The sequence below is a fragment of the Phoxinus phoxinus genome, assembly GCF_949152265.1.
Source record: "Phoxinus phoxinus genome assembly, chromosome: 4".
Lineage (NCBI taxonomy): Eukaryota > Metazoa > Chordata > Actinopteri > Cypriniformes > Leuciscidae > Phoxinus > Phoxinus phoxinus.
Window position 1 is genome coordinate 752,603 of NC_136879.1, and position 25,017 is coordinate 777,619.

Genomic DNA, 25,017 nt, shown 5'->3' on the forward strand with positions numbered 1-25,017 from the left:
GAGGCTCCTAATCAATCAATCAATCAATCATTCTAATTGCAGTACACAATTTAAAGTACTCACAGGGTGTTGTGGAAGTGCCAATCTGAATTGATTAGCCTTCTGCCCCACATACATCTCTCTCACAGGCAGCAATTTGTTGTCTAATTCCATAGTAGCCAGAGTGTTGGGCTTCGGGTTCAGGTGTTCAGATTTGACAAAGCAGGCAAGGAAGTTGGTAAAGACTTGAAGCTGTTTGTCATGCAGGCCACATTTACACATTGCCGGGTATTTAGAGAAACAAATATTTCTCCCCCTCCGTTTTCAATAATAACATTGTGCACACAACCCGCATAAATACGCCGTCGAGCGCCTTTATAACTATGCTAAACCTATGGGCGGCAGTGTAGGGAGAAAGATAAAGCCATGCAAGCCAATCAGAATCCTCAGAATCGACAAGAGAGAACCTAAAACCCCGTTTCTCCCAGTGGACACGACAACATATAACCGGTGTTTTCAGAAATCTCCACTTTGGCCGGAGTTTTTAGAAATAATCGTTTTTCTGGGATAAAAACGGCGTTTTCGTGTAAATGACAGGCCAAAACGCAGAGAAATATCTGCGTTTTCCCATCGTGTAAACGGGGTCGCAGTTTATGAACAAGTGTCTGACTGCCCTATACAGAAAATAACATTGACATACATTGGTTCAATGTACAAAAACACACACAAGAAATGCATACCAATTTTAACTCAGGACTCCCGAAAAATAAATACAAGGATTCACTAATTAGATCACCTCAATATGAACAAGCATTATACCCTGTGGTCAAAGAAAATGTTGTCAGTAATTATTAGATATGGGATCACTATAATTCATTTTCTAGACCCAGGCACCACAGAATCCTGTAACATTTTTATAATCATAATCTAACTCATAAAATTTGTGAAATTTTTTCTTATTTTAAAAAACCTGATGAGAAATGTAGCATTCAAGAATGACTTAATGTTCAACTCAGCTGAAACACCATGACATATTCTTTAAGGATCGGTAGCACTCCAGTATAAACACTGAGGTGCAGCTCAGTTATGGTGGCTTCATGCCACACCTTCCTAACCCTCTTCTTCCGGTCTTTTGCAGCTGCGTCATTCCTGGAAAAATCAAAGGCTCTATAACAAAGTTTTGTACAAAATCTAACATTCCTTTGGTTACCATAGTGCAGGTAGGCAATCACAGATCCAAGGATAAATAATTGTGATGAGATACCTTTTTTGCTGAGGTCCTCATGAAAGGACTGAATCTCTCTCTGTGCCTTTTCGCTCACTTTGTAATTGGCAAAAAGCTGCCTCAAGGGGTCCTTGTAGAGGGCCTTGTCTTCCCTGTCCATAAAGCCGTAGTAAAGAACCTTGTAGGCTGGAAGCAGCCTGTGGGTGCTAATGGCAACATCATAAGCCGATAGCCAGCGATGCTGAATGAACCTTTTGGGAGGGGAACTAGGAAGGCTCATGAACTCACATATCTCTCTGAAGTACGCCAACTGAAAAAGAGAGATGCATTAAATCATTTTTTCCCTCAAAGAGCTCAGGTAGCCTACATATGTCAGTTAAGGATACATTTAAAAAAAATCTAGATTACATCTAGAAAATACAGTCTACCAACAAGTATAGCAGCAGGTAAGTATATTGTAAAGATAAAAGGTTTAGTGTTGCAATCAGTAGCTTGAAGTCAGTAGCATGAATCATTCTAAACTAAAAAATAATTATATAATGGAAATTGAATATTATTAACTAACCTGGTCTGTAGCCCATTGATGATCTGCATGTAGGTCACCAAACAACCGTTCAAGATAATTGCTGAAAGGAGCTGCAAAAACCTTTGCAGCATTGTGAATATGGTGGCAACTATCACCGTCAACATCAAGTAGGTTTGGGCAGTGGTTCTGGCGCACTCTTGTTTCCAACCCCATTTTACTTCCTCGCATAACACCGCAGGAGTCCATCAGCATGCTTACAAGGTTGAACCATGGGATGTTGTTATGGCAATCACGCCGGCGTGATCTGCTCGCTTTTTTTCTTATCAGTGCAAAAGAGATTCAAAATACTTTGTTGGTTTTGATCTTACATTTAAGTGTTTTACATCATTCGATCCAGTTAAGTTTCTATTTTTTTTGTGTATACTCACAATAAAAACAAAGTGTTGTGTCTTTCGCCAAATAAAGAAAAATAAACATGAAGCGAGTTCTGCCTTCTCTCTGTCAGGGAAGTCCATTCTGAAACGCGTCCGAAAATGAACTGTAACTCAGCGAATACTTGTCACTCAGGAACGAGACATTTGTCTTTATGAAGCTAGAATTCTCTTCTTTTAAATGAAGTAATTTATATTAAAAAACACATATTCTTAGTTTATGTAATCCGTTTGAAACCAAGGAGAGGCGCAGTTTTTCGTTCTCTCTTCATTATTTTTAATGAGCTGATGCCGCCACGCCCCCCGGCGCTATTCACATGCTAATAGTTGAGGTGATCTATACGCATCGCACACGCCCTCCGATCAATGCCATGATGAAAACACAGTTTCTCGTCAGATTCACGGATAGTTCATCGCGTTTTGAGGATGGCACGCTTCTCCGGTAAAGTCGTCCTCCAGATGATTATGGACAGCGAGGAAGAATTCACCTTTTCCTCAGAGAAACGGTTGCATCTCAGACGGAGAACGGCTGCATTTTCAAGAGCGAATTGATCCCACAGAAGAAGATACAAGTTCGAGTAAGTTGTTTAGTGTTTATATAATTCTTTTCTGATTATATAGAACTCATGTGAATTCAGACTATATTTTGCTTAGTTTTGGTTAGCTTTTGACATATTACAGGAAAGATTGCCTTACAATATCCCTAACATTCGTATATGGTCGTGTTTCAATGTGATATTACTCTCTAAACATATTTGTATTATATTTCAATCCGTTTTGATTAGCTTATGACACTGAGGCCCCGTTTACACGATGGGAAAACGCAGATATTTCTCTGCGTTTTGGCCTGTCATTTACACGAAAACGCCGTTTTTATTCCAGAAAACGATCATTTCTAAAAACTCCGGCCAAAGTGGAGATTTCTGAAAACGCCGGTTATATGTTGTCGTGTCAACTGGGAGAAACGGGGTTTTAGGTTCTCTCTTGTCGATTCTGAGGATTCTGATTGGCTTGCATGGCTTTATCCTTCTCCCTACACTGCCGCCCATAGGTTTAGCATAGTTATAAAGGCGCTCGACGGCGTATTTATGCGGGTTGTGTGCACGATGTTATTATTGAAAACGGAGGGGGAGAAATATTCGTTTCTCTAAATACCCGGCTATGTGTAAATGTGGCATGATTATCATGCTAAAAATACTGACTTTTGCGAATATCTGCTTAGGTGTAAATATGATTTCGTGCAAATATATTTCAGCCTCTGGTAAAATGTGATAGCCTACTGTCTAAATACTAGACATTATATTTTTATATATAAATGTTCGGTTTTGGTTAGCCTATGACACACGCTAAAATATTGCCACAGATGATTGTGAATACAGGTGTAAATGTTTGAAATGCTCTAAATGCGTGCGCAGATAATGGCCATCAACAGCGCGATCTATGGCCCATAAATAGATATTTCTCCGTCCTATGGCCCATCAACAGATATATAGACTACATGCATTGTGCGTCCATACCCATTAATCGCCCATCTTTGGATAATGTATGCTAACACAGTTGTTTTTATTTTTTTAGGAATGTGTTTGCATCACGCTCTCCTTCTCCAGCACCGCAGAGGACGCAGGTGTCGTTCAGTTCTCAATCGAGAATGATGGTAAGTGTACAGACGTAATATTTTACTGATGAAATGTAATTGTGTTTACAATATACATAATATACTCGTCATAATATACAAGTAGGGCCTACCTATTCTTGTGTGAAATTACAAAATCGGTTGTCTTTTTCTTAATCCATGGCCATAGTGATTGATAGCGATAATAATACAGTTTCTTTGATTGTGTTATCAACAGATGTGACAATGAACATGTCCAAGCACCTGTCCCGAAGAGAGCCATGGCAAACAAGCAACAGGTCCAAGTCCCCCCTGTCATGGAAAACCGAGACTGATGTTGACATGGTTGCACAGACTGCGTGATTCCTGCCCGCACGGGAAACTGGACCGCAACTGACCTCTGTTACTCACATTCGCCCATGAGTCTGTTTGTAACAGTATACACTACCTTTCTTTCTTTTTTTTAAAGGATGTGTTAAGTTATATTGTTAGGAAAGATTTCTATTTTGAATAAATGCTTTTCTTTTTAATAATAATAATAATAACTGTTTTTCCAACATTGATAATACCTGATTATCAAATCATGATATTAGAATGATTTCTGAAGGATCATGTGACACTGAAGACTGGAGTAAGGATGCTGAAAATTCAGCTTTGATCAAAGAAATAAATTATATTTTAAAGTATATTCAAATAGAAAATCATTATTTTAAATTGTAATAATATTTCACAATATTACTGTTGTTTCTGTATTTTTTATCAAATAAATGCAGCCATCTTCCAAAAATATTAAAAATATTAAAAATGGTAATGTGTCCAAACGTTTGACTGGTACTATATGTTTATATATGTACGGTAGCACTGTGGTCTTGTGAGGCACAACATTTAGTTCCTCCACATAGAGGAATTACAATAAAAACAGATTAAAAAACAAAACCTTTGAATGTCCTCTCATTCGCAGATTCTCCTCTCTGCCTCACAGCACCTTAATGGGGCATTAGCCACTGGGGGAGTGTCTATTGTCTCCCCTCATTCATATTCATGGCCATCAACACCCCTACGCATAAAGCAGTACTGGCACAAAAACTGACTTGCAAAGTTTAAATCATTATATTGTTGTTTTGTGAAAGAGTGATCAGAATGATTTTCACATCATTTTGTAGTAAACATTCTAGCCTACAAGAATGGTAACTCAAAAGTCTTGTGCCAAACTATTCAGTATGAGTTATATGAGCTCATTGCAGTGACAAATTTTTTCCCAAAACTTACTAACCACGCATAATATTTTTTTTCTATAAAATGCAAACATGTAACTTCCATTTTGCTCACATATTATTGTAGCAGAGTCTGTGCTGCAATACAGCAGAATTATGTGTTGGCCAAAGGTATGTTGTAAGTAGCTGAGATAAGCACAAATGTCAGGGCATGTCAAAACCTCTCAAGGGCCCCAAAAACCCCTCAGACCCCAGGGGGTTAAAGAACTTAACTATCAACTTTTCTAGCTTGAGAGCGCTAACCTTCAAAACCTCTAAAGAGCCAAGGTGTTCCACATCAACCGTCTTCCTGTCTGGGTTGAAGTAGCTGACCAGGAAAGCACTTTTTTACCACCATTGCTAGTACTCTCGTCGAGGTTGATGGAAAACGGATACTTCCGAGTATTGCTGAAGATCCTCTCTGAAAATGTAAATCCCAGTCCATGCACCATTTTGTAAGCTGCTGCTGTGCGTGACAGCTTCAACCCACTCAGAGCTACTTTGTCTGTAGCCAGCGTTTGGGCCAGCTTCACCATCACTGGTGCAAATGTAAAAGGAAGAGAATGTTCGGCAAGAGTAGCGAGAACCATCGCCTAGACAAAGAAAACATTATTAGATTTTCATAAGTAAAACTTTTGCAAATAGCCTGCCTTTTATTATAACCCTGAGAATCCTTATTGAGTCTAGTTCAACTCTAGTACAATTGACTAAACACACAATGTACACTACATACAAATTGTCCTGGTAATGTAGCCTACTTCTATGTAACCTGACAATAGCTTACTAGTAGTTATTAAATTATTTAGTGACAAGGAAAACTACAAGCCTATTTAATGTATAAAACACACCTCTGCATTAGCAACCCGCTGACAGGTAGGTACAGGCACCCTAACTCGCGCTCTCATGGCTTCAGGCCCCGCCTTGGGAGCACTTTGACTTGAGACTGGAAGGACACTGGCTGTAGTCATTACAGTGCACACTTTTTGACGGTGCACCTCTGTTTGGCAGTGTGCCGAAAGAGCATGAGAGCCCTTGTTGCTGTAATTTATCTCTTTAGAGCAAAGGGTGCATTTTGAATACCCCGCTTTGAATTTTTTTTTTTAAATACTGTGACAGCGGGAAGCTGTGCTGAACTCCCTTCACCTCGGTCTTGACCTCAATCTTTAGCCAGGCCCAGCTCCATTTGCACCTCAGCCCTGAGTCCTGCTGTCTTATATAAATCGAATCCTCCACTTTAAGCTCACTCATTCTGGAAAACAATTGTCAATATATTATCTGCTGGGTCAGGGCTCCTTTTTCATGATCATAAACGTTTGTTAAGGCTAACTCCCACTGCATTAGTCAACGTTAAATGATCCGCCAGAGCAGGTGATCACTCATTAACGTTAAACCACGTCTTGATTCATTACGTGTTCGTTTTCATTTAGCTCATCTCTTACGACAAGATATACATAAAAAAATCTGATAATGTTAATTTTGACAGCAGATTTTTATTTAGTTTTAGTCAGTCTTTTGACTAAAATGCCATTTAGTTTTAGTCATCTAAATTGTTTTAGTTTTAGTCGACGAAATACAATAAGATTTTAGTTGACAAAAATATGAGTTTAGTTAAATTGTAATGCATTACTTTAGAATGTCTCTAAAATTTCCAAACCCATATACTCCTGGATAAAACATCTATTAACATGTAGGCTGTTAATATATTGATTTTAAAGTTTGAACATATGTAGCCTATTACCCACTGTCACTTTAAGACATCAGATCATTTTCAATGACATGCTGTCACGAACACACACAGGAAAAGGTAGATCCAATAGCAGTAATTTATTATGGGGAATCCGTACTCACATCAGTCCAGGCAAAGGTCAAAATCCAATAAGGCAGTCCAAGAAAACAAGAAACAGACACAAACTGGCAGACAACGAAGTGTGGGGACATATAGCAAGGACTCCGTGACAAACACTGAAACAGACAGGGTATATATACACAAGTGCAAACAAGGTGACGAGAGACAGCTGAAGGAAATTAACAATCAGTGACAGACAGGATTATGGGAAGTGTAGTGAAAATGCCTAGACACCGTGAAAACTGAGACCTCTAATGTTAAACCCAGGGAACCACCAGACACTGTGACATAACCTCCCCTCTACGGAGCGGCTACCAGACGCTCCAAGACCACAAGAAACAAACAAAACAAGAGTCCAGGCGGGAGGTGGAAAGGCGGAGGATCAGGGGGTGGGATGGGGGGCCAGGTCCATGGAGGGGAACAGGAACAAGGGGGAACGGCTTAAGCGGCGGCCAGGGCAAAACAGACAGTCCATCGGGCGGCCAGGGCGAAGCAGACAGTCCATCGGGCGGCCAGGGCGGTGAAGACCCCTCGGGCGGCCAGGGCGGTGAAGACCCCTCGGGCGGCCAGGGCGGTGAAGACCCCTCGGGCGGCCAGGGCGGTGAAGACCCCTCGGGCGGCCAGGGCGGTGAAGACCCCTCGGGCGGCCAGGGCGGTGAAGACCCCTCGGGCGGCCACGGCGGTGAAGACCCCTCGGGCGGCCACGGCGGTGAAGACCCCTCGGGCGGCCACGGCGGTGAAGACCCCTCGGGCGGCCACGGCGGTGAAGACCCCTCGGGCGGCCACGGCGGTGAAGACCCCTCGGGCGGCCACGGCGGTGAAGACCCCTCGGGCGGCCACGGCGGTGAAGACCCCTCGGGCGGCCACGGCGGAGACGACCAGGGTGAAGCCGACCACTCGGGCGGCCATGGCGGTGAAGACCAAGGCGGAACAGAGACAGACCCTGGTTCAGGAACAGTCACAGACACCACCGGCTCAGGAACTGCGACAGACGACACCGGCTCAGGAACTGCGACAGACGACACCGGCTCAGGAACTGGGACAGACACCACCGGCTCAGGAACTGGGACAGACACCACCGGCTCAGGAACTGCGACAGACGACACCGGCTCAGGAACTGGGACAGACGACACCACCGGCTCAGGAACTGCAACAGACGACACCGGCTCAGGAACAGGAACAGACACCACCGGCTCAGGAACTGGAACAGACACCACCGGCTCAGGCTCGGCAGATGTGACGGCGGCTCAGGAACTGCAACAGACACCACCGGCTCAGGAACTGCAACAGACACCACCGGCTCAGGAACTGCAACAGACACCACCGGCTCAGGAACAGGCTCGGGGGGCGTGGCGCTCAGCTCAGGCTCGGCGGGCGTGACGTGAAGCTCAGATTTGGCAGACGTGTGCTTCCTCCAAGCATGCAGAACCGCTACTGCGTAAAAGAGGAACACTGCCCTCTTGGCTGTGGCCGGACTTATGGTGGGCAGTTCCGAGACGACAGCGGGCTGCACGGGAACGACCTCCGGGACAACAGCGGACTGCACAGGGACGACAGCGGGCTGCACGGGCACGGCCTCTGGGACGACAGCGGGCTGCACAGGAACGGCCTCTGGGACGACAGCGGGCTGTACGGGGACGACCTCCAGGATGACAGCGGGATGCACGAGGACGACCTCTGGGACCACCGGACTTGGGACCACCAGACCCGACTCAGGAACGGACACTGGCTCCGGCTCTGGAACAGCAGACACCGAAGGTCTGAAGGACGTCTCCAGGATCCGAGCCAAACGCTCCAAATAACCCCCGGCCATGAGGATGGGCATCTCCAGATCTGTCTCCGGCTGGGCAGACGTGACGCGAACGGTCTCTGACTGGGCAGACGGGACGTGAACAGTCTCTGACTGGGCAGACGGGACGTGAACAGTCTCTGACTGGGCAGACGGGACGTGAACAGTCTCTGACTGGGCAGACGGGACGACAGCGGGCTGTTTGTGGACGGCCTCCGAGACGACAGCGGGCTGTTCGGGAACGGCCCCCGGGACGACGGCCTCCGGGTCCTTGGGGAGGCTAAAAGTCTTCCTCCTCCTCCGACGGAAACGTGCAGGCTCTGGACTGGACGGGCACCACGGCGAACAGTTCTCTGGGCTGGGCGGAATCAGCGGCGGATGGAACTCTCGGCTGGACCTCACCAACCCAGGGCCGAAGAGGGGCCAGAGTGGAGAATGGTGTCTTGATTCCTCTCGACCACCTCCTCCACTGCGGCCTCCACGGGTACCGCAAAACTTGACCAATCGGGTCCCCTCAAAAAATTCTCTTCTCTCCCGCTCAGTGGCTGGGGAAGAGATATTGCGAGACGTACCGCTGGATCTTGTTGTGACGGAGTCCTTCTGTCACGAACACACACAGGAAAAGGTAGATCCAATAGCAGTAATTTATTATGGGGAATCCGTACTCACATCAGTCCAGGCAAAGGTCAAAATCCAATAAGGCAGTCCAAGAAAACAAGAAACAGAGGTCTCTTAAACTGAGACCTCTAATGTTAAACCCAGGGAACCACCAGACACTGTGACACATGCGGATCCAGAATTGCACATCCGACAGGCCTACACTCACAACTTTATATAACCGACATAATTTACCTGAATACTCTCCAAAAATGACATTTAGACATAATGTTGTGTGTATTTGTCCATTCAGACACGAAACAGAGCTCAATTCAGTACGTTACTCGCGCGCTGTATATAGGTGTCTATGGCTGCACGCTTCGGGTCGTGTGTGTGCGTGCGCATAAAAAGATGAGACATGATGATGAGACATGCAGGGCATGCCAACTCGTGTCCCACTGGGTATTACATCAGCTCGTTACAGTTTGTGCGCATCTACCACCAACGCAGGACATCAGTTCTGAATGGATCGCTTCCTAAATCGTCACTATCTAACATTTTCGTCTAGTTTATTTGTTGACGAAAATGTCAATATATTTTCGTCATTCTACACTAGTTTTTATAATACTTCATCGTCTCGTTTTCATCTGTGAAAAATGTCGTTGATGAAAATGATTCGTCAACGAAATTAACACTAATGCAGTGGAGGAGATAGCCTTGCCAATTCTACATTGAACTAACATTGTAGGCTAACTCTTGTAACTCTTCGGATCTACACGATTCACGTGGATGACATTTTCCCATTCAAAACGGCCATTTTCGCCGAAAAGCGACTAGTTTGCAGGTATGCTTCTTTCCTCATGTGTCTTCATTGATCCATGTTTCAAAACAAAAACATTCTGACTGAATAATAAAAAAAAAACTATTGTAATAGAGACTGAAAATAGGACACCTGGGTCGGCTTTCAGCTGAAATTGTAATTAGTTGTGTTTGTAATTATTATTATTTAATTTCATTGTAAATGTTCTGCTAATATTTTATATTTCAATATAAATCCCGCAGAAATGCAAGAGTTTATCATCATTCTGATTGGAATGTGCTTTTAACAGTTTTGAAAGCAGTGTGCATTGGAATGTGCTGCAAATATATAGTTTTGCACATAGATATACATAATAAAGGCTAGATGTCTTATGGCGGAGTCTCTAACGTCCTCACCGGCGGCCATCTTGTCACAGGCAAGCTTTCTGGCGGGCTCTGTGGTTCCTGATGTAAGGTGAGTGATCTGCACGAACACAAATACTCTAATCTCGCTGAAATCTTGACGGATTTACAAACGGTTTGGTTTCTTACGAACGTTATTAACGTGGCTATAATTCTGGATGCTTAAATGTGTTGAAATTGCCGCTTTTCTTTTTGAAAAACTACTCAATCGTGCAGCATAGTTGTGTATCACGGCTACTTGCGCAAGTTATCAAGGCTGAGACCACAATCGAGCTGTTCAATTATATACATTTTACTGACACCAATAACTATTTTATGACAACTAATCTTTTGTCTAAATTATAATCTTTGTGGATGTGGTTGTAGTCATTAGCTGGCTAATAACAAGAAGCTGTGAGTGTGGTTGTATTTATTAGCTGGCTAATAACAAGAAGCTTTGAGTGAGACCTAGTAGCAGCTAACGTTACAGTTTAGCTGCTACCAAGCAATTTTACATCAGTGGGAGAGGTAGTGATGTATGTCTCGAGACCGGTCTTGGTCTCGAGACCACTTTTACGTGGTCTCGGTCTTGTCACGGCCTTGACGGTCTTTGGTCTTGGTCTTGTCTTGGTCTCGGACCTCTCGGTCTTGTCTAGGTCTCGCTGTCTCAGACCGACATAGTGGTCGGGGGATTTAGCAATACAATACTACAATATCCACGACGACACAATGTTCGATAATGCAACATTTATTATTTCGCACCCTTCAAATGCAACCAATCACATGCATGTATTTTGTTGTGACAGCCGTTGGCGCTCATCTATCCATATAACATTATGCCTCAGTGAGTGAGTGTAGTGTAAAGAGCACAGATCCAGCATCTATAGTAGCCTAGTCAGTCAGTATGTCAGCGAATTCCTTGGTCATAAAATTTGCTTTCGTAGAACACAATGAGTTCTTCTGCACATCGTCAAATAAAAAGAAGCATTCGGCGAAATGTAGATTCTGCAAAGTCTGCTTGACAGAGACAGCCGCGACCACCTCAACTTTCACCAGACACCTGGAGCGTAAACAGGGAAAGGTAAGCTATCTACCCATTTTCAAACTCTTTGAGGTAAAACCTTTCCAACCTTCCATTGCCAAACAGATAATGTATCAGTGAATATACGGATTTAAATCGTTTTAAATAGTAAGCTATATGGGGTTTAAGTTGTCGTTTAATGAGATGTAGCCTAATATATGTTGTCAGTGCTGAGAATTTTCGTTTGCCTATATAAACTATGTATATCTTAATGGTCCAGTGTTTTTTTCTCGTATAGTTTTTTTTCTCTCATCAAAACCTTATTATGTTCATCAGTGTTTGTATATCAAGCAGGGACACGTTTGTGTGCATTATGTTTTGTGATTTCACCACAATGAATAGAGAGTATCCACAACGGATTGAAGCGCGTGTCCGAGTGAAGACAGTGCGGCGTGTGCGCGAGCCACACGAGAAAACACTGTATCCGCGCCACTGATCGCAGCGCAACGAGCACTTTGATCACTCGATTTAAAAAACACATATCAGTGACATGATGGGTTTTAACTTCATTCAGGAGATTTTGTGTAACTGCACAACTGACAGTGACAGATGACTTTGAGCGCACCGCCAACGGTGTGTGTGTGTGTGTGTGTGTGTGTGTGTGTTTAACCATAGCGACAAAACGACCAACGGATCCTCCACTTAAGCCTATAATTTAGTTTTAAAAAATTTAATTATGTATTTAAAAGTTGTAGAATGGATTCATTTGGAGACTCCGAAATCGGCAGAGATAGGCAAGCAATGCAAAACAAAATCTTACATTGGGAAATAGTGGGGGGGGACAAAACTTTGAGTCCTAAGGCGAATCGCCTCAGCATTTGACAACATTGTTGAGGAGTATGGCGTTGGCCATAAAATAAGCTACATTCTGACAGATAACGCGTCCAATATGAAGCGGGCCTTTAAAGTGAGGATGCCAGAAGTAGAGCAGCCTGAAGGTGACCGCAGCGATGACCTCAATGATGAATCGATGTGGGAGGATGCAGAAGATGTAGAGCCATGGTCATCGGGTGAACGTCTTTCTTGCTTCACCCACTCGCTGCAACTCGTCATCAATGACGGGATGAAAGAGGAAAAGGCAATAGCTAGAGCCATTGCCATGGCCAGCAAATTCACAACTCTGCTGCACAGCAGTAGCAAGCATAGGGACAAGTTTGAGGCCCACTTTGGCTCTAATAAGTCCTTTCCCAGCAGCAAACAACACCCGCTGGAATAGCACCTACAAGCAGTTAAAGGCTCTCACCACACTTGACCACCGGGGCATCACAGAAATGTGCAGTGACACAGAAAATTTAGTGTTTTCAACCCGAGAATGGGCTCAGCTGAACGACCTTTGTGCTTTGCTTGAGCCATTTTCTGAGGCAACAGACCTCACGGAAGGAGACACTGTAGTTACCATCAGCATGGTGGTCCCCACCGTTCTGGACTTACGGACGCATCTCATCAAGATGGAATTGCACCTGCCGTAGATTGGGAGATCCGGAGCAACCATTTAACCATCGCATCTACTTTCTTGCCGCCATGCATGACCCCCAGTTTGGATTGGGTTGGGTAGATTTAGATGTCCAAAATGGTGAAACCGGTCCAGCACTGAAGAGGTGCTTCAGAGGTACTGAAGAGGTGCTTGTTTTTTATATTGTCACTAGCAGCATCCTGTCTAATCCTGTCTTTTGTGTGTGTGTGTGTGTGTGTGTGTGTGTGTGTGTGTGTGTGTGTGTGTGTGTGTGTGTGTACCTTTTTCCAGACCTTTTGATCACAGAGGTAGACAGAGATGCAACTGCAGCACCGATAGCAGAAGACGCAGAAGAGACAGAAGAATCGCATAGTGACTCACCACCGCCCCTGAAACATCAGCGTCTTCTTTCACGCTACAAGGCTTTTACGTTGCAACGTAGCACAACCCAGAACTCGAGCATTAATGCACAAATAAGCAAGTACCTAGACAGCATAAATGACTGTGACTGTGATGCACTGACCTTTTGGTCAAAAAACAAAGAGCGTTTCCCCAATCTACACAATGTTGCCTTGAAAGTTCTCTCTGTTCCTGCCTCTTCTGCCCCAGTTGAGAGAGTTTTTAGTAGAGGAGGCATTCTAATGAGACCCCACCGTGCACGGCTAGGCCATAAGATGTTGCAATTTTAAATTTTCCTGAAGTGTAATCAGCCACTGTTTTAAAGCACACACAGATGCGTGAGGGGGGCGTGTCTTCAATTAGCCATCCCATAGCCCTACTCTCTGGATCCATACAGTGGACACACTGGAGCCTCTAGGTCTAAATGAGGATTTAGATCTATCTTACTTCCTTTAGACCTGGAGCCTTTCCAGTGAAATGACTCAGATCCCCTCAAGAAATGTCACACTGGTTCCCTAACCATAGAAAAATTTGTTCTTCTCAGCTAATCCACACTGGTTCTAATTTTAATATCCACACTGGTTCTGCACACATTATATAGTATGCCTTTCATTCTAGTTTTTGATGTATTAGTTTATCAATCTGTTCTTTGTCTATGGTTCTTGCACCACTGAACAACATGTTTGATTCCATTGATAGGGTGTTATAATCAGGGATGTAGTGGAGGCTAAACGCACTGTTACGTTCCACGTGGGTTTTGTTTTCATTCAGTCTAGAGACTAGCGACACGCTAGTATGATTTGCACGTGTGAATGATTGATGCTCATTATCTTCTCTCTGTGTTTTAGTCTTCACTCTGCTGTGATTGGCCTAGCAGTACGTCACTCATCATTCCATCATTAGGGGCGGCGTCTGGGAACCAATCAGGACGTAGATGCGATGACTTCAAAAGAACGACCTGTTCATTCATGCTCTCTCTCTCTCAGCGTGTTAAGCGCCCTGTTCACCGTCACCATTCTGATCACGATTAGCTTGTTGTTTTTAAACTGAGAACTATGTAAAGACCTGTGTGATATCCTCGTGAGAGATGTACGTGTCGCTCTGTTTATCTGTTCCTTGGAACTTGTCCAGTATACTTTTGAGATCGCGAAATTGAGAACTGTGTGTTCAAGTTCAACGCTACGAGGTTGCCTACAAGCTGCTCTTTTGGTAAGAGAATGTCAGGTTAGTATGCCGCGGTATACATAACGCCCGTAGTGGTAACTTGTTAGACACACTAGGTTAGGAGTGAGCGCCACTCCCTGTATGTTTTGTTATTTAGCTAGTTATTTAGGTGCCCGCATGCACTGAAGATCTCGGTTTTCTTTTCACATCTTTCTTTGGTTAGGGTTAGGATTAGCGTAAGGATTGTTTTGTTATACTCATTTCTTTTCTTTGGCGCCACTTTATGTTCTCTTACCAACTATTTGTTTCTATTGTTTTATCTCAGAGATTGTACATAGCGCACGGTATGTCACATTAATGAGCTGGATTTAGTGGCTTCGGCTTTTTGTAATAAATTCCAGTTTTACTTCTCATCAAATCGAGTGTGTCATGTGATTATTCCACCCTACTCAGACAGCAGCAGTAGTTTCAAAATAAGTGTTACGAAATACCTTCTAGACATTTAAAAGTTCGTAACAGCACGTAAACGCCGTTTGGGCACCTCCCAAAATTCTGAAATAGCATTTATCCACCTCCAAAGTGCGTTTATCCACCTCTAAATTGCGTTTATCCACCTCTAAATAGCATATAGTTCCTAAGCCATTTTAAATTAAGCTTAGGCTATGTCGTTTTAGTTTCATATTGTTCACTATTAGTTTCATAGGTTGTTAAACCAAAGACGAATTCTTTCATATTGCGCTGCATTACTGTCGGATAGCCGCACGGGTTAGACCATAATAATACAGGGCTAGCCTAAGATTATCACAAATAAACACAAGATTTTGACGCATATCCAAGCGGAGTGTGAGCGCGCACTGCATGGCACGGACGCGCGGGCGCGAACACTTGCATTTCCCTATCAACAGTGAAACAATTTAAAATACTCTATCATTTCTGGTCATACAGAAAATAATAATACATTATTCGCAACTACTTTTATTTGTGTATACTCGCAATAACAAGAAAACGTTGTGCTTTTGTCAAATCAAATAAAACAATCTGGCGCGCTTTCATGATCTCCGTGAACTGGAGCGCGATAACTGAAACTAAATATAGCCTTTCTAGCTAAAGCTTGAAATGTCCACTTTAAAATGAACAAATTCGAATCGAAAGATAATACATTCTGATTATGTAATCCGTATGAAAGGTGCAATTCTCTCTAAAGGCGCATCTGCAGCGGAGATGGAGATATGTTTTTAGCCGACACTGATTTAGAAAACAATAGTTTATTAATAAACAATTAAAATGCCTCGTTATTTTTTCAGACACATTTATTATGATTAGCCTATAAATCACCTTTCTGTAGGCTGTGGTTCAGAGATATATGGCTCTTATTCAGCACTGCGGAATATCATTTCCAGGTTCTAATTTTGTCTTAGAAAAATAAATCAACAACAACAAAATCCATATTAATTTGTGAATATTTAAAATGTTTAATTAAGGGGCAAAAAGTAGGCTAATAAACTAAAATTAAAATTTTGGTGTTCAACTTTGCCTTTTATGTCACGGTTTATAGATCCAATGTCTCTCTCTAGTCTCGTGCTTTGTTGTTTACATGTGTATGAGTGTGTGAGTGGGTGTGTCCGGATCATTACAGTTGATCAGTTCCAGCTGTAATCACTCACCATTACCAGCTGCCACTCATCTCATCTCCTATAAAGGCTCACCACTTTCTCATTCCCTTTGTCAGATCGTTGTATGAAGTCACTGTGTTGTCTGTTCCTGTTCCCGTGCTTCGTGTTCTGTCTCGAGTTCCTGTGTTCCGGTTTCACGTCTTGTTGGATTTCGTTTCTTGTCTGGATCACATCATCACTCATCAGAGCACGCTGCACTTCATCCATCACTCTGTGTCTGACCATCAAAGTCCCTGCGCCACTGTCTGCATCACCCGGATTATTCATCATCACCACCATCATCATTATTGACTATAATTAAAGAGCCTTTTGTACTTGCATATTGTGTCCTCGTTTCTGACGTAACAGAACGATCTGACCAAGAATGGATACAGCAAGTACATCAGCGCCGACCATGGAGGACTGTTTGAGCAACAGTATGGCTCGTCTGGACATTCAAGAAAGGAATTTAAACGAGACTGGTCGCGCTGTTCAGGCGTTAGTGGCGCAGGTGTCCGAGCTCACCCGGCAGATCCAACAGCTACGAGCTCCCACTGCGCCGCCCACACTGGCCGCTCCCCCCACACCATCGGAGAGCCCATCCCAGTCGGAGCCACCCCTACCAGCCCCAGAGCCCTATTCAGGTGATCCTAAATTTTGCAGAGTTTTTTTAACCCGGTGTTCCATGCATTTTTCTCTCCAACCCAAGACTTTCCAGACTGAGCGATCCAAGGTTGCCTTCGCACTCACCCTCCTGACTGGGAAAGCGGCGTTATGGGGAACGGCGGTGTGGGAGAATGAAGATCCGTGCTGCGCCTCGTTCCAGGAGCTCTCTGCTGAGATGAAAAGAGTTTTCGACCGGGCGGTCGGCGGAAGAGAAGCTGCAAGAATGCTGGCTGATTTATGTCAAGGAGAGAGATCAGTGTCAGACTTTTCGATCGAGTTCCGGACCCTAGCAGTGGAGAGCAAATGGAACGGGGAGGCGCAGTGGGACATGTTCCTGCATGGGCTGGCTGACCGCGTCCAGAGAGAAATCTATGCTTTGGACCTGCCCCAGTCTCTTAATGAACTCATTGCTTTAGCCCTCAGAGTTGATGCCCGACTATCCCGAGTTGGAGGTCATGCCACGAGTAGACATCCTCTGGCAGGAGCCGAGGGTCCACATTCTGGAGGCGAGGTCGCGGTCAGCCCCGTCGACGATCACGAGCCCATGCAGGTGGGTCGAGCTCGGCTTTCCCGGGAGGAGAGGGAAAGGCGGAGGTCCCAGGGCCTTTGCCTATACTGTGGAGCAGCCGGACACTATGCTTACAACTGTCCGGTAAAAGGGCCAAGCCCGATAGTAAGTATGAGGCTACTATCGGGTGGGATCTCCGCCAAGAAGACCTCATCAACATCTACCCTCCTTCCGGTAAGACTGAGATGGTCAACACTCACTCACGACTGTCAAGCACTCTTGGACTCCGGGGCAGAGGGTAATTTCATGGATCACTCATACGCAAGTCATTTCAAGATTCCCCTCAAACCGCTCACACATCAGATTGCTGTACACGCACTTAATGGACAAGAACTTCCCACCATCACTTTTGCCACAGAAGACATCACCCTCATCACATCAGGCAACCACACCGAGATCATCTCTTTCTATATCCTGGACACTCCCCTTGCACCCATTGTCCTTGGTCACCCTTGGCTCACCCAGCACAACCCTAAAGTGGACTGGCAGCTCAAGTCTGTGTCTTCGTGGAGTAATCAGTGTCATAAGTCTTGTCTAGTGTCTACCTGTCCATCTGTTTCTGTCCCTGTGTTGCAGGAGTAGGCAGTGGATCTATCTAACGTGCCCGCGGAGTACCTGGACCTGAAGGAGGTGTTCAGTAAGTCTCGGGCTGCTTCTCTCCCTCCGCATCGTCCCTATGACTGTGCCATAGACTTATTACCAGGTACGGCTCCGCCCAAGGGCAAGTTATATTCGCTCTCAACACCAGAGAGGGAGGCTATGGAGAAATATATTTCTGATTCTCTAGCAACAGGGTTCATCCGCCCTTCCTCTTCTCCAGCGGGGGCGGGGTTCTTTTTTGTGGGGAAGAAGGACGGATCACTGCGACCTTGTATTGACTACCGGGGGTTAAACAACATCACGGTAAAGAATACCTATCCTTTGCCGTTGATGTCTTCAGCCTTCGAGAGGTTGCAGGGAGCGTCCATCTTCACAAAATTGGATTTACGTAATGCCTATCATTTGGTCCGCATCAGGGAGGGGGATGAGTGGAAGACCGCATTTAACACCCACAGGGGACACTTTGAATACTTGGTTATGCCTTTCGGGCTTTCCAACAGTCCAGCGGTCTTCCAAGCACTCGTCAATGACGTGCTGCGAGATATGATAGATCAGTTAATTTATGTCTACCTGGACGACATACTGATTTTTTCTTCTTCTCTCCAGGAACACGTGCAGCACGTCCGACGAGTGCTTCAGAGGTTGCTAGAGAATGGGCTTTTTGTCAAGGCGGAGAAATGCGATTTTCATGCACAGTCTGTCCCATTCCTAGGATACATCGTGTCGGTTGAGGGAATGCGCATGGATCCTGAGAAGATCAAGGCTGTGGTAGAGTGGCCAAGTCCAGAGTCTCGTAAGGCCCTACTGAGATTTCTGGGGTTCGCCAATTTCTACCGGCGTTTTATTCGCAACTTCAGCCAACTAGCTGCACCTCTGACCGCCTTGACCTCCCCCAGAACGACTTTCAGGTGGTCAGACGCAGCCGAGGCTGCGTTTGCCAAACTGAAGGGTTGCTTCGTTTCAGCCCCCATTCTGACAACCCCTGATCCATCACGTCAGTTCATGGTGGAGGTCGATGCGTCAGAGGTGGGGGTAGGAGCAGTGTCATCCCAGCGCTCTCTCTCAGACGACAAGATGCATCCGTGCGCGTTTTTGTCTCATCGTCTATCTCCTGCCGAACGCAATTATGACATTGGGAACAGAGATGCATACTGTCACGGTTTATAGATCCAATGTCTCTCTCTAGTCTCGTGCTTTGTTGTTTACATGTGTATGAGTGTGTGAGTGGGATCAGTTGATCAGTTCCAGCTGCAATCACTCACCATTACCAGCTGCCACTCATCTCATCTCCTATAAAGGCTCACCACTTTCTCATTCCCTTTGTCAGATCGTTGTATGAAGTCACTGTGTTGTCTGTTCCTGTTCCCGTGTTTCGTGTCCCGTCTCGAGTTCCGTGTTTTCCGGTTTCACGTCTTGTTGGATTTCGTTTCTTGTCTGGATCACATCATCACTCATCAGAGCACGCTGCACTTCATCCATCACTCTGTGTCTGACCATCAAAGTCCCTGCGCCACCGTCTGCATCACCCGGATTATTCATCATCACCACCATCATCATTATTGACTATAATTAAAGAGCCTTTTGTACTTGCATATTGTGTCCTCATTTCTGATTTAACATTTAAAAAATACAACAACCATTTTCGTTTTGTAATTACGGGTTAAAAATATTTTTGTTCTCTCATTTAGTAAACTTTATAGATTTCAACCATATTCCTTCTCGAGTCTTTTTAACAAGAACTTAGGTTAATGTATGAATTGAATAGTGATTGTGTGACCTATGATGAGGGAACAACCAGTGATACCCTTGGTAGTACCATCAAATGATAGCCTATAGCGCTGTCATCAGGATACACATACATCGAGACGGGTAGGCAGTGGCCCACCTTACCAGGTGACAACGTCATGGTCCACCAGCATTTATAGTTTACCCACCTCTTTTTTTACCACTATACCTCTGGTTATAATAACATGCTACTCTTATTCTTAACATAAGCTCTTATTCTTATTCACGAGTTTACATGTTAATGAAATCTGATGTAATATTATAATGCGTATTTGGCTTGCTGTCCGGGGGGAGGGCTCCGAGCTCAGAATTCGGCCCGACCCCAGAGTACTCCCCCCCATAACTTTAGAGATCATAGGTATCTATGAACGGACCCAGCCGAATGTGGGGTGAAGGGGTGGAGGTGGGATGCTGAGAAAATAATCATGAGACAGGAGGTAAGGAAAGGCTTTATTTATACTGGCTCCTTCTTGTGCTGATTGGATGATTACCTGAACATGCTCCTCCTGAACTTTGTTACATAAAACTTCATTAAATGTACAATTTGATGTACAGTTTTTGATGTATTAATATTTATTTGTTATTTGTGTCTTTGTGTTTGTTGTTTGATTACAGTATTATATTTAAGATGGTGTTAGACTAAATAAATGGTCTTTTAAATATCATCTGCATATCTCCATTGTGTTGACTAAACATTAGGCCTAATCCAAGTTTATAATATTTAATTTGATGTTACGATTTCATCTACACAATAATTATAATTTCAATTGGTTACATATTTTTCATGCTTTTGACAGTTGTTGGAGGAGCAAGATGGTGTTTGATGTTTGTCAGATGAACCAGTCAGTACCAGTCATGTCAGTCCTCAACAGTACACACAAGTTAAGGGAGTCTCAACCTGTCACGGTTTCCCCTGGTCTTGTCCCGCACTACATCTCCCAGCTCTCCCCTGGATCCACATCTGAACGCACTTTCCCTGATCACTGATTATCCTGCACCTGCACTTCATTAGCTCTGATCACCTCGCTGCTCACTGTATATATCCCCAGTCTCACTTCAGTTCACGGTCGGATATCGTCACCACGTCACTGATTCCTTGTATATCGTCTAAGAGACATTCTAATCTGAGTATTTGTTTTATTATCTGATATATCCTGAGTTTGCATCTCGTGTATAAATAAAGCCTGAGTTCATCGTACCTGTTCCTGAGTGTATTGTGACAGAATATCCGACCACACACGATGGAAGACTCTTTCCACGCCGTTCTTTTGGATTTTCTACAAGCCCTACGATCTCCAGCACCTCTTCCTTCTCCGCAAGTCAACCCAACCCAGTTCATCCTCCATCTCCGCCCTGCCGAGCCGGCGTATCAGTTCGGATCCACCAAACCAACTCCTCACACCCGCCCTTCCGAACTGCCCTTCCGCTTTGGTTCCACCGAGCCTACTCACCACACCAGCCCAGCCAAACCAGCACATCCCATCTATTCAGCTCATCCCGTCTGGCTTGCCGAACCAGCACATCCCGTCTGCCCAGCTGAACCCACGCACCTCGTTTGCACATCCAAACCTACGGAGCTCGAATGCCCAGCTGAGGCCACTTATCTCATCTGTCCTACCGAATCTGCGCATCTCTTCGAAGCAGCTGAGCCTAAGACCGTAAGCATCTTGATCACAGAACCGAGCTCAAAATTCCCACCCAGCCTCCCTCTCCCTCCTCCTCCTCCTCCTCTGTTCCACTCGTCTCCGTCTCCCACCGTTCCCTCGGGATCCTTCACGGGTCAGCTGGGAGCCGTCGCCATCTAGGAAGGAGGAGCCCTCCACTCCACCTACAACCTCGGCAGACTTCGTTCCTCCTCGTCCCGCCTCCCTGACTCCCTCACCTACGGTCGTCCCACCCTCGTTTCCAGCGTGGACCTTCAGCCATTCGAGCTCGCCAGCCTCCCTCTGTCAGTCTGCTCCACCTGGGCCTGTCCTCGCCACGCCTATGTTACGGACTTACGGACCGTCCGCTGCGCTCCGGCCCTCCTACGGCCCGCTCAGCCATCCCTCAAGCTTCACCACTGCCTTCGGTCATCTCAGCTCGCCCTCTGTCTTCTGGACCCACCCGGTCTACTCGAGTGGTCATCACTGCGGTTCGGTCACGGTCGTCTGGGTCTTTGTCGTCTCTCCCTCGCCTTGGATCTTCGACTGAGCAGTGGGCTCCTGTCCGGTGTGCAACGCTTCCGACCTTCGCCCAAGTATGGAGCTAAAAGAGTCTCAATAAAGATAAATGCACACACTACATTCACATATGCACACACAGGATTCATACATGCACACACATGATTCATAAATACACACACAGGATACACAAATGCGCACAAAATTCACAAATGCACACACAAAATTTAAAAAGCACAGAAGATTCACAAATGCATACAAAATTCACAAATTCACACAAAATTCATAAATACACACACAATTCAGAAATACAAACAAAATTTACAAATGCACTCAAGATTCAGAAATGCACAGGGCAAGATTCAGACGTGTATTTCTGATGCACACACAAATGTGACCCGTCACGGAAACCAGGGACACATGTCGGCAGCACAACTTACGAGCAAAACGAGAAAATGTTCGGTTTTTTTTAAAAATGGTGATTTTCACTTTTTTGCAGAATCTGTTAGTTGAGATCACGAAGAAGCATCTCCATGTTTGAGATAGCAGTATTGGTATATTTAAAATCAAACATTTTGATGTTGAAATCGGCTTGTTTTGCTGAGCTTCTATCGTGCAGTAGGGGCGTGTCATTGTCTGTGTGTATTTCCATACTGGATAAGTCGGCTTTTGTTTCTTTTGTTATTGACCACGCCCTCCAAGGGATCAGCGTGGCTACTTATGCAGTGCTCTGGTCGGCTCTATCTGATATCAAACTTCAATGAAGATGGACGCCGCAAAGTTTGTCGCAGACGAGCTGAACCGTGGCCGTTACACAAATGTTTTGAACTACTTCTTCGACAAGCCGGATGCTTATGAACAAGCGCTCACTGATTCGGAAGACGATCTGAGCGACGATGAAAGCGGCATGATAAGACTGAATAGTATCCCTAATCTACAACTGAGCGAAGATGAAGATGAGGAAGAATGTATCGGACTGGCGTCAGACGAGTTGGACCGTAAGATATCAGAGGCTATATCGATAGTAACATTTGATGGGGATACAGACAGAGAAATGGGGAAAATCCGTAACTTTGACTGTAAATGCTACACGAGGAGAAAAGAGAACTCTCTGCATGGGAGACAATCCTGTAGCCAGAAGCTTTCTTCAGACATTATCTACAACATACGGCTGGATTCTTTAGCTGCGGAAAAAGAGTGGCAGGACATGCGAATTATTGGACATTTAGAGGCAAACAGATGCACAGTGCAAACTTCGGAGATGGTTACATCCACAAAGAAGACCCAGACAAAGAGAAAGTGTGCACGAACGACTTATTTCATCGGAGGCATCTGCAAGAATACTTTTCTGTTTCTTATGGGGTGAGTTTCCACATCAAAGTTTGACGTTTTGTGTTCATTCTAAGAACACGTACACGTTATCTCATGTTTAGACCTTCCCATACTTAACGTTACCTATTGTTATTAGCTAGCTCAGGACTGTCGTGTTAATCGTTAGCATCATGTCACTTGCCAAAAATTGATCACTTGAGCTTTGGGTCATGACCGAAAGAACAAGATCCCGGATACAGGCGGCCGAAATGAGCTTTCTCCGCAGAGTGGCTGGGCGATCCCTTAGAGATAGGGTGAGGAGCTCGGTCACTCGGGAGGAGCTCAGAGTAGAGTCGCTGCTCCTCCACATCGAGAGGGGTCAGCTGAGGTGGCTCGGGCATCTGTTCCGGATGCCTCCTGGACGCCTTCCTGGGAAGGTGTTCCGGGCACGTCCCACCGGGAGGAGACCCCGAGGAAGACCTAGGACACGCTGGAGAGACTATGTCTCCCGGCTGGCCTGGGAACGCCTCGGTGTCCCCCCGGAAGAGCTGGAGGAAGTGTCTAGGGAGAGGGAAGTCTGGGTGTCTCTGCTTAGACTGCTGCCCCCGCGACCCGGCCCCGGATAAGCGGAAGAAGATGGATGGATGGATGGATAAGTTTAGCCAGTGGTGGAGGAAGTACTACTAAATATTCTTACCAAGGATTTACTAACGTAATAGTAAATGTATCACATTAAATTCCTACTTGAGTAAAAGTATTAAGTATCCGTAGTCGTAAAATGTGCGTTATAAGTCAAAAGTAAAAGTATTTATGAAGAGTTTAATGTACAGGATTTTTTAAATCCTTTGACTCAAACCAGGTCTAACCACTAACTGAGGTCTAAACCAAGACTAAACCAGGAAGTACAGATACAGACTCTAAAATGTAGTGAAAATAAAAAGTATTCATCATAAAATTTACTTCAGTAAAGTAACAGTACCTATAATTTGTACAATACATTCTGATATAGGTGACAAGATGCCTGTTAACAATGCCTGTTAACATTTTTTCTTCCCCCCCTTTTTTTCAGCATTGGCAAAGACACCCTGGCTGATATAGTCAAACACTATGAGGAGAATGGGGCAAGACCACGTTTGAGGAAGAGGCAGTCCCTGCCACGTCCACCAGCCAGGTTCATCAACCCTGAGGATATCAACAGAGTTGTGGACTTCATAAAAAAACTACGCAGAAGACAATGCCATCATGCTGCCTGGCCGACAGCCTGGGCATAAGGATTGGCATGTGAAGTTGCTGCCAACCCATGTGTCCAAGGCCTTAGTGTGGCGTCTCTACGTGAAGACTGCTAAGGAGCTTGGTATGTGTAAACATTCATTTAGAGTTGAGTGCTTATAATGTGAAATAATGCGAAGCACTATTAGCAATTACAATACAACTAACCATAAGCAATATCTGTTTTTCAGGTGAGCGTGCAGTTTGTAAAACCAGCTTCAAAGCACTGTGGAACCGACTTCTCCCACACATCAAAAGTTGCCGGCCGCGCACAGATCTCTGCTGGCAGTGCCAAAGCAATAACGAGCAGCTGATACGAAGTGCAAACCTCCCAGATGATAGAAAGTCTGAAGCAGTAAAGAAGCAACAAGATCATCTTTCCCTTGTGCAGAAAGAGAGGGCTGTGTACAACGACATGACTGCTGCCTGCAGAAAGATTCGCTCTGGCT